The following is a 10,031-nucleotide window of genomic DNA, read 5'->3' on the forward strand; positions in this document are numbered from 1 at the left end:
TGTGTGTGTGTGTGTGTGTGTGTGTGTGTGTGTGTGTGTGTGTGTGTTTGTGTGTGTGTCTAGGCTATATATAGGTGATGAATATGCGTAGATAATAGAGCAAATGATATAAACCATTGTCAGTTGGGGAATCTTGTTGAAGGGAGTATGTGAGCACTGTACTATTCTTGTACATTTCTGTGCATTTGAAATTATTTCAAACTTGTTTTCTAATACACTATTGAGATTTTGACTGGAACTGTTAGTTTTATAAACTAATCTGGAGACTTGATCTCTTAACCATACTGGGTCTTTTTGTTTAGATACATTGTGTGTTCTTCTGGTTTGTCTATTTTGTTGTATTTTGAGCTCTCCTTTTGGGTCCTTCAGTAAAGTTTGTAATTTTCATCACATAGCTTTTACCCACTTCTTTGGATTAGCCCACTGGTATCTTTTTAATTATGTTGCTATTGTAAAATGAAACACTTTTTGCTTGTTAAGTATCAATACTAATTGCTTTATGTGATCCTTTTGTATGGGAAGGCTTAGAAATTATGTACTCATATAACCTTTAAATGGGAAAAGAATTTCAGTAACAACTTTAAAAGCCCTCAGGCTCAACAGTTAGGAAAAACCTGCAGGGAACCCTAGCTGGCCCCTCACCCTGTTCCTGCTTCTTTTCTAAGAACTGTTGGCTATCTTGCCCACACTTGTGGCCATCTAAATTGATCTTGCGATGCCCCTGTGAATATGACAAGTAGCCATCAAACGGGGATGGGATCCAACCTCTTTGGGCCAAGCCAGGAACAAATTTATGGCATTTCTGTGCAGTTCTAGAAGCATGCAGTTGATAGGATGCTACAACCTCATGGCTGTTTGAGATTATGTCTAAAAATAGGCCTGCCCACTGTGGAGTGGAAATCGGCTGTTTTTAGGCCTGATGCTGAAAAGAAAAATAGCTCAGAGCTGGTTATTTTTGCATGTACACTCGCCTGAGCGCCACAGTGTCCAAGGTGCATGTGTGGTATTGGTGCCAGGTTTCCCAGAGCAGAGATTGTGCCTGGCAAATGCCTCTCTCTCTCCAACCTGCTCTGGACTTGTGGGGTCTTCTGTTCCTTCCTTTCTTCCCCATGAGCAGGGAAGTGCTTTGCTGTCAGTAGGAGCAGATAGAGCAAAGATATTTTTGAGATAGTGTGAGGGGTATATTTTTTAAATGAGGTTAATTAAATTTTAAAGTGATTATTTTCTACGCAAGCATTAATGTAAATAGAAATTAAAAGGAAGAAAATGCAAACCACAGTTCTGCCACCCTCAACAGTCACGAGGTTTTAATTTTGCCATACTATTCTCTGGCTGTGGGCCAAATGAACATCTAATATCTAGACCACTGTAACCATAGCACAGGTAACGAATTTACGGGCATACCATGTTTTATTGCACTTCATTTTATTGTACTTTGCAGATACTGTGTACTTTTGGAGGGGGGTTGTTTGGGTTTTTTTACAAATTGAAGGTTTGTGGCTATGCTGCATCAAGCAGGTTAATCGGCACCATTTTCCAACAGTTTGCTTCACAATGTGTTTCTGTGTTACATTTTGGCAGTTCTGTAATATTTCATACGTTTTCATTATTATTATTATTATTATTATTATTATTATTGTTGTTGTTGTTTGTTATGGTGATCGGTGATCAAGATTATGACTGGCTGAGGGGCGCCTGGGTGGCTCATCAGTTAAACATCTGCCTTTGGCTCAGGTCACGATCTTGTGGTTTGTGAGTTTGAGCCCTGCGTCAGGCTGTCTGCTCTCAGTGCAGATCCTGCCTTGGATCCTCTGTCCCCCTTTCTCTGCTCCTCTCCCACTTGGATATTCTCTCTGTCTCTCTCAAAATAAATAAATAAACTTAAAAAAAAAAAAACACACCATTATGACTCACTGAAAGTTCAGAAAATGGTTAGCATTTTTTAACAAAGTATTTTTTTTTTATGTTTATATTTGAGAGAAAAAAGGAGAGAGTGCAAGCAGGGTAGGGGCAGAGAGAGAGAGAGGGAGACACAGAATCTGAAACAGGCTCCAGGCTCTGAGCTGTGAGCACAGAGCCTGACATGGGGCTCAAACCCACAAACCGTGAGATCATGACCTGAGCGAAAGTTGGATGCTTAACCAACTGAGCCATCCAAGCACCCCAACAATAGAGTATTTTCAAATTAAGGTATGTGCACTGTTTTCTTAGACATAACGCTATTGCGTATTTAATAGACTATAGTATAAATGTAACTTTTTTTTTTAGTTTATTTATTTTGAGAGAGAGAGGGAATGTGTATGCAGGGGGAGGTGCGGAGGGGGAGAGAGAGAGAATCCCAAGCAGACTCTGCGCTTTCAGTGCAGAGCCCCACGCGGGGCTTCATCTCACCAACCGTGAGATCTTGATCTGAGCCAAAATCAAGAGTTGGTTGCTTAACCAACTGAGCCACCCAGGCGCCCCCTAAACATGACTTAAAAAAAAATTTTTTTTTAACGTTTATTTATTTTTGAGACAGAGAGAGACAAAGCATGAACGGGGGAGGGTCAGAGAGAGGGAGACACAGAATCTGAAACAGGCTCCAGGCTCTGAGCTGTCAGCACAGAGCCCGACGCGGGGCTCGAACTCACGGACTGCGAGATCATGACTTGGGCCGAAGTCGGCAGCTTAACGGACTGAGCCACCCAGGCGCCCCTAAACATGACTTTTATAAAATGCACTGGGTAGAACATTCGTTTGACTTGCTTTATCGGAACCGAACCCTCACTGTCTCTGAGGTACATGCCTGTATTATTCTGCTCTTCGCCGGACTGTGCACATAACGAGCATTTCCCGTGCTGCTGGCATCTTTGCAATTACTGTAGTTAGTGTGTCCTGTTTTGTTAAGTGGATTTACCATAATTTGCGTAATAATTTTGAAATGGTAAAGAATTAGGTTCTTATTGGTAGGCCATCTCAGCCAGCCTCAGTGACTGCAGGGTGGGAGCCCGGAGCAAAGTTTTCCTCTTCACTCTCCCCCTGCCCTGCCTCTTTTCTTCATATAGATATCGCTAGAGCGAATATGTACTTTGATTTCTGTTTGATTGTTTGTTTTGAGATTTCCCTAAGATAAAAATCTAGTAAATAGAATTAGTAGGTCAAAAGTATTAGTATTTTTAATACCAAATTGCTTTAAAAAAAATTTTTTTTTAACGTTTATTTATTTTTGAGACAGAGAGAGACAGAGCATGAACGGGGGAGGGTCAGAGAGAGGGAGACACAGAATCCGAAACAGGCTCCAGGCTCCAAGCTGTCAGCACAGAGCCCGATGCGGGGCATGAACTCACGGACTGCGAGATTGTGACCTGAGCAGAAGCTCAACCAACTGAGCCACCCAGGCACCCCCCAAATTGCTTTTTTTAAAGAGTTGTGGAAACTTATGCTGCTTTTGTTAATTGTTTGTACCAGGTTCACCCCAACCTCACCAGACAGGGTATCATCTCTTAATTTTTTTTTTTTTAAGTTAATAGCTATAAATTTGTGCCCCTGGATTTTATTGTCATTAATTTCATCATGGTTGAAAGTAGATATTTTTTATAGTTTACATGACTAATTAGAATACAGATTTTTGACCCTCAGAGAGTAAACTTTTTAGGCATTCTGGGTGGGTTTCTTTTCCTCTAGATGACAGACATCTGAGTTGGTTTCTTAAGCTGCTTTCTGGGCTTCTCAGCCAGGGAGCCAGTCAGCAAGCACTGTCAGTACCTTGGCTTATTCTAAAGGCCTAATTGTGCTGAGACCTATCAGTCACTGGAAAAATCTAGACTGTACCTCTGCAAATAGGACATAGAATTTGAATTATCAAGTCATTGGGCAGGTCTTTGGGCCTGATTGATCTATTTAGGAAGATCCCTCATTTGCACATGTGTAAAGCAAATAGCATGGATATATCCAGATACAAGCAGTGCAGTTGTAGCAAATTTCAAGATTTCTTAAAATTTTTTTTTAATGTTTATTTTTTTAGATAGTGTGTGAACGGGGAAGGGGGAGAGAGAGAGAGAGAGAGAGAAACACACACACACACACACACACACACACACACACAGAATCTAAAGCAGGCTTCAGGCTCTGAGGTGTCAGCACAGAGCCCCGTGTGGGGCTCAAACTCACAAACCGTGTGATCATGACCTGAGCCGAAGTCGGATGCTCAACTGACTGAGCCACCCAGGGTGCCCTTCAAGATTTCTTTTTAAAATGCTTTCCAGGGGCTCCTGGGTGGCTCAGCTGGTTAGGCATCTGACTCTTGATTTCAGCTCAGGTCACGATCTCACAGTTAGTGAGTTCGAGCCCCACATCAGGCTCTGTGCTGACAGCGAGGAACCTGCTTGGGATTCTCTCTCCTCTTCTCTCTCTGCCCCTTCCCTGCTGTGCACATGCGCTCTCTCTCTCTCTCTCTCTTTCTCTCTCTCTCTGTCAACATAAAAATAAACAAATTTTAAAATGCTTCCTGGTTTGCGAGTGTCTTGCTCCCTGTTCAAGGCAGGCTTCTGCCAGAAGTACAGTGGGGTTTGGAGAGTGGCCATTCCGTATGTGACCTCTGTTTACTATGAACGTTTTGCTTGCTGAACTTTTCTGAGCCTCAGTTTACAGAAAGGAGCACTAACACTTCTTAGAGCATGGTGAGGATGAAAATACATTAACGTTTACGTAAAACGCCTGGTGCAGCGCAGGACTTGTATTAGATGTGCAGTAAATAGGAGATTGCTGCAGGTATTATAAATCTGACACAAAAGTTGGTCAGGACTTTGAAAAACCTGGACTTGGGTGCTCCTTACAGAATTTGTGATGTAATGCCAGAAAGATCATGGACTTTGGAACTGAGTTATAGAATATCAGCTCCAACTTATCCTAGAAGGGTGACTTTTGGCAAATTACATAATTTGTTTTTGTTTCCTCATCAGTAAATTGAAATGTATGTAAAGCATACAGTGTATGACACGTAGAATAAATGGTAGTTATTACATCAATAGCACGTGCCTTGGGTAGTGGTTAAGGGCAAGCGTACTCCACTATGTTTGTTGTTACAAAGCAGAGAAAAGCCAGCAAATTCTCTGTTTTAAGGAAGAATTGTAGAGAAGATCACGTTTCAGGAGTTCTTTAGGTTCTGAGAGCCATGTGACTGACAAAGGAGGAAGGAGTTTTTGGACCTAGGGATGCTTCAGAAAAGGAAGAGCACATGGTGGCCTAGACGGGACTGAGCAGGTTTGTTTGGGTGGAGAGGAGCAGAAATGCAGTTGGGAAGACATCAGAGGGCTTCAGGGCATGTGGGGAGGGGAATACCGTCAAGACGTTGGTGAAGCAAAGCTGTTCCGGGTGATGGGTGCTGGGAAAGAGAACTTCTGGACGTGTTCTTGTCCGTCAAGAAAGGCGAAAGCGTCAGTGACAAGGCTGGAGAGGTAAAGGACAAACACAGGAAATGGAGAAGTGGCAGGATTAGGTGACATCTTAAATACAAAGGGTTAAAGGAAGAGTTGAGTTTGGGGTTATTCTAAAGCTTCTTGCTTAGGGTAGCTGAGAGCTGATTGTGGTTTTCCCGGAGGATGGGAAGTTGGGTCCACTGAGGAAAGAACGTTTTTGTCATTGAAAATATGAGTTGGTGACGGCCTAAGAATAAATCTATTTTGTCATCTTTAGAGAAATTATTTTAGCCACAAGTGACGCTGCCCAGAGTCTTTACATGCAGAAGTGACTATTCTTCCCCACCACCCCACCCCCCCCCCCCCCCCCCCCCACCACTGGAGGCCTTGTCTTCTACCCCCGCATGGTCATCAGAACTGTGGCGGTGCGGTTGATAAATGCTGCAAACGCCTTCCTACCCCATCCCTGGCAGTCAGAGCCTAGCACCTGCTTGCCACTCTGTTTTTGGTATTCCATCCAATTTTGAACCCTGGACATATCTTATTTGCAGCTTGGCTGTGCATTTTCTCTGACATTTCTAGGTGTTTTGTTGAGAGGAGATTTCTTAGTTCCTCTGGTATGCCATATTGCATGAAATAGAAGTCTCTCACTCCCCAAGTGATAATAATCTACTCTGAAATCCTAGGAATAAGAGAAGAACTATATTAGTCAGGGTCCTGCAGGAAACAGATGGCATACTCAAACTGGGTAATTTGAGGAGCATTTAATTGTATCATTCAGGAGAGGGGAAGCTTTTCTGTTCCAGGTATGAAGAGTGTGTGTGTGTGTGTGTGTGTGTGTGTGTGTGTGTGTGTGTGTGTTTAATTTTTATTTATTTTTGAGGGACAGAGACAGAGTGTGAATGGGGGAGGGGCAGAGAGAGAGAGGGAGACACAGATCCGAAGCAGGCTCCAGACTCTGAGCTGGGTCGGCACAGACCCCCACGTGGGGCTCGAACTCACAAACCATGAGATTGTGACCTGAAACTGCCTGAGCCACCCAGGTGCTCCTGAAGAGTTTTGACAGAAGAATTAAGGTTTATCCTACTGCCGCAGGACAGCTGGGGTTGAGAAGGTCAGAGATGCTGCTCCTGCCCATCTAGGGCCGAGGTACCTTAGTGAGTGGTTCTCATGAACTCACAGGGAAGCCGCTATGCACCCGTGTCTGTTGTCACCACTTCCTCTGGGGTAGCGATCTCTGCTTTCTCTTCTGTCTTCCAAATCTGTCTTGTGCTTCTCTTTGCGACCATGCTGGAAAGGGGGTTATGGAAAGTAGCTCCCAGCTTCTGATCTACAGAGGAGGGCTTAGAAGAGAGTCATCATGACACGGAATTGACCACAGTGCAGGATTGGGACTGTTCACAGTGAGTGAGCAGGGTTGGGGACACCAGTGGAGAAAGTGGAGTCTCTGGGCCAGCAATAACAGGAGTTGTTACTCTCCCAGGCCTGAAGGGCAAGAAGAGGAAGCAGTTCCTGAGGCCTGGAGAAAGTGGCCGTTCAGGTTGCCCAAATGGAGCGTGGCCATTGGCGCACCGTCTCAGCCAGCCTCAGTGACTGCAGGGTGGGAACCCGGAGAACAAATCCCCCCTCCTCACTCTCTTCCTGCCTCGTCCCAGCCAGACTGGGCCAGAAGCCACAGGGGGCACCGGAACCTCTTCGGGTCCCTACTCTGCCTCCTCTCCGGGCCTGGAGTAGGGGGGAGTTGGGTGAGGAGGGAGGCTGCAGGGCAAACAGAATGGTCCACCAGGCAGGGGCCATAACTAGAAGCATAGGTGGTGATTTTGTCCTGAGAACTGAGGCAGTTTTTCAAGGCAAGGGAGGAGAAAGGGCAGAAACACAGTGGTTAAGCCAGAACTGAGAAAGGAAGCAGGTGCCTGGAGAGACCTCCGAGGAGACGGTGTTGAAGGCAGTTTGGAGGCTTTTGTGGGGAAGACTGGATTGGGGAGTAGGGTGATGCACGTGCAATGAAAGGAGGACAAAACAAGCCACGGCTCTTTTCTGTGAGGTGGCAATTCGTGGCCCTGCGACAGGCTGGAGGGCGGGCCACAGGCAGAAGCGGTGCTTGCGGTGGAGGTCGGCATGCAGGCTCTGGGCTGTGAACGTGAGGGCACTGAGTTTGGGACCTCACTAGTGCCACTCCACGGCCCGCTGAACCCATTCAGAAAGCTAGAAAATAGGAGAAAACCAGAAAAGGGGAAGTCAGGGAAAGGGAGAGTTGGGGAGGGAGGTGCATTGGCAAACGTCTTTTCAGAGCGCGTCTACAAATTCCTCATGGGTGACTGGCTTCCTTTGGAGTGTCAGTTTTTCTCTAACCACATCTGTATTCATTCAAACAAGGAAATTCAGGCATTTGTCAGTATTAATCATGATGTTCAAAACTGTATTTGCATTTTTAAAATGATAGGATGGTATCTTTCAGATACCATCTGAAAGATCTCTATTAGCTTATTTTATAAGGCTGATACTAAAGTTACAAATATTCTGGCTGACATTTTTTTTTAAGTTTATTTATTTTGAGAGAGAGAAAGAACAAGCGGGGAGGAGCAGAGAGAAAGGGAGAGAGACAGAATCCCAAGCAGGCTCTACACTGTCAGTTCAGAGCCCAACGTGGGGCTTGAACTCACAAACCGTGGGATCATGACCTGAGCCGCAATCAAGAGTCAGCCGTTTAACTGACTGAGCCACGCAGGAGCCCCTCTGGCTGACATTTTTAGTTGCTGGTATGCTTGGTTTTCTTCTTGTTTTACTTGGAACTCCCAAAACAGAGGAACTTGCGTTCACTTTCTTATGGACCGGATACTTCATATATATTAAGAATGTTTAGCTTGACTGGTACCCTGCAGGAGGTATTTGGCTGGGAATTTTTTTTTTTTTTTCGTCTGGTTCATAAACCAGAGCTACAACGATAGGGAGGAGGAGGGCATCCCACAGGACAGGGAAGCTCCAGGGAAGGGCTGAGAAAGACCTCTGAGGAATTGTACCCAAATCTCTTTCCCTCTGGAGATAGGGTTTTCTCAGGGAGCCACCGGCCTGCGGTGGGCGGGATTGGCCAGCGTTAAGCTGGTCTTCAGCTCTTAGGAGCTCCTGCTAAGGAAAACTTTGGAGCAAGTGACATTTAGATTTACATGTAGATTTTCAGAAGCCTGATTTTATTTACAGAAGGATTAATTAAACAGCATGTAAAATATTTATTTGTGGAGAGAGTATCTCTTGAGAGAACTTTTCATTAACCTACCAGATTTAGTCTTTTTGTTCAGTGGAACCCATCTCAGCCACCTTCGATTGTTTGGAGAAGGCCACTGGCATTGAGAGCCAGGGTAGAGGCACAATCACAAACAGGAGAAATACCTGTGTGGACAGAATGTTTTCGGCGGTGCTGGAAATAATGGGGGAGGTCCTTGTGAGAGGGAGGCAGAGAAGGGACACACTGGAATGTGTGATCTCTGACAGGACAGATGGCACCTGTCACTGGCTGCATCACGGATCCTCGGGGTAGTGTAATATTAGGAACGTGGCCCGAGAGGGCCTGCTGCTCAGGAGCCTTGTGAGCTCTGTGCTTTGGTGTCCTCATCTGTAAAATGAGGGTGTCCGTGCTGTGAGGGTTAGTGACGGTGCATGGGAGGGGCTGGTACTGTAGCGAACACTACAGTAAGCTATTGTCTGTTGCCCAGCAGCAGATTCACAGGAACACAGAAAAGAGCAGTCTGTTGCAGGAGTTTGAAGATGATGAGAAGCGGTTTCCTTTAGATTCTGAGATTATTTGTACTTGAATGTTTAAAGATGACTTTGGGTCATGTGATTATATAATCAAGCTTAATATCAAAGTAGTAGACACTCGTCTAGCTATTTTAGACTTAAGATATTTCGGGAAGAAGTGGGCCAGCTTTCTGAGTTTGGAGTTACTGACCATCTTCAGCTCTGACCCACGTTTACTCTCCAAAGCCTCCTCACGGCTCTCTTGTGGACTCAAGTTGGGTGTTCCCCCCTTGGGACTGGGCCTGGAGGATTTTACAGGATTGCAGGATGTCTGGCACCCTCCAGCTCTGCTTTTAGATTGATCACGTTCTGTTTTCTCATCCTGCCACTCTCTCATCTCCCCGCCACACTACCACCTCTGAGTAGGTACGTTCTAGCCTAGTTCTCTAAAGCCTAGTTCTTCTACCGTTTACTGGTTCATGGAACGCCTGCCGTGTGCTCTTTAATGACATGAAGATTACAGCAAGGGACAAGTCTGCCCTTTAGGAAGTTTACATTCTAGTGGGGGGGAGAGATGACTAGTACCCAAGTAGCACATCTGTGTCTGTTGGGAAGTAAGTGCTGGGGAGGGAGATCGGGAAAGCCCAGCTTCGGCTGTGGAGTTAGCTGTTCTTAATAGGATGGCCAGGGAAGGCCTTACCGGTCAGTTGGCCTTTGCCCAGAGACTGGAAGGAAGTTAAGAGGGGCAAGCCATGCGTCTACAGGGGAAGCGCATCGCAGGCAGAGCAAAATTCCTCTGTAGAAATGCCTTTGATGGTCCCCAAAGCAGGATACCACAGGACCAGAGCAGGGGAGGAGGTCAGAGAGTTAATGGGGTGGAGACAGGGCCCCCCCCCCCCC

At 45.5% G+C, this 10,031-nt stretch overlaps 1 protein-coding gene across 4 annotated transcripts in view; it reads left to right on the top strand.

Annotated features, from left to right (window-relative positions):
- TCF20 (transcription factor 20) overlaps positions 1-10,031 on the top strand; it is a 112,791-nt gene that overhangs the window by 45,271 nt on the left and 57,489 nt on the right. The gene's annotated exons all lie outside the window — the stretch shown is intronic.

This window comes from Herpailurus yagouaroundi, unplaced genomic scaffold (assembly GCF_014898765.1).
Source record: "Herpailurus yagouaroundi ecotype Mexico unplaced genomic scaffold, PumYag 182, whole genome shotgun sequence".
Classification (NCBI taxonomy): domain Eukaryota; kingdom Metazoa; phylum Chordata; class Mammalia; order Carnivora; family Felidae; genus Herpailurus; species Herpailurus yagouaroundi.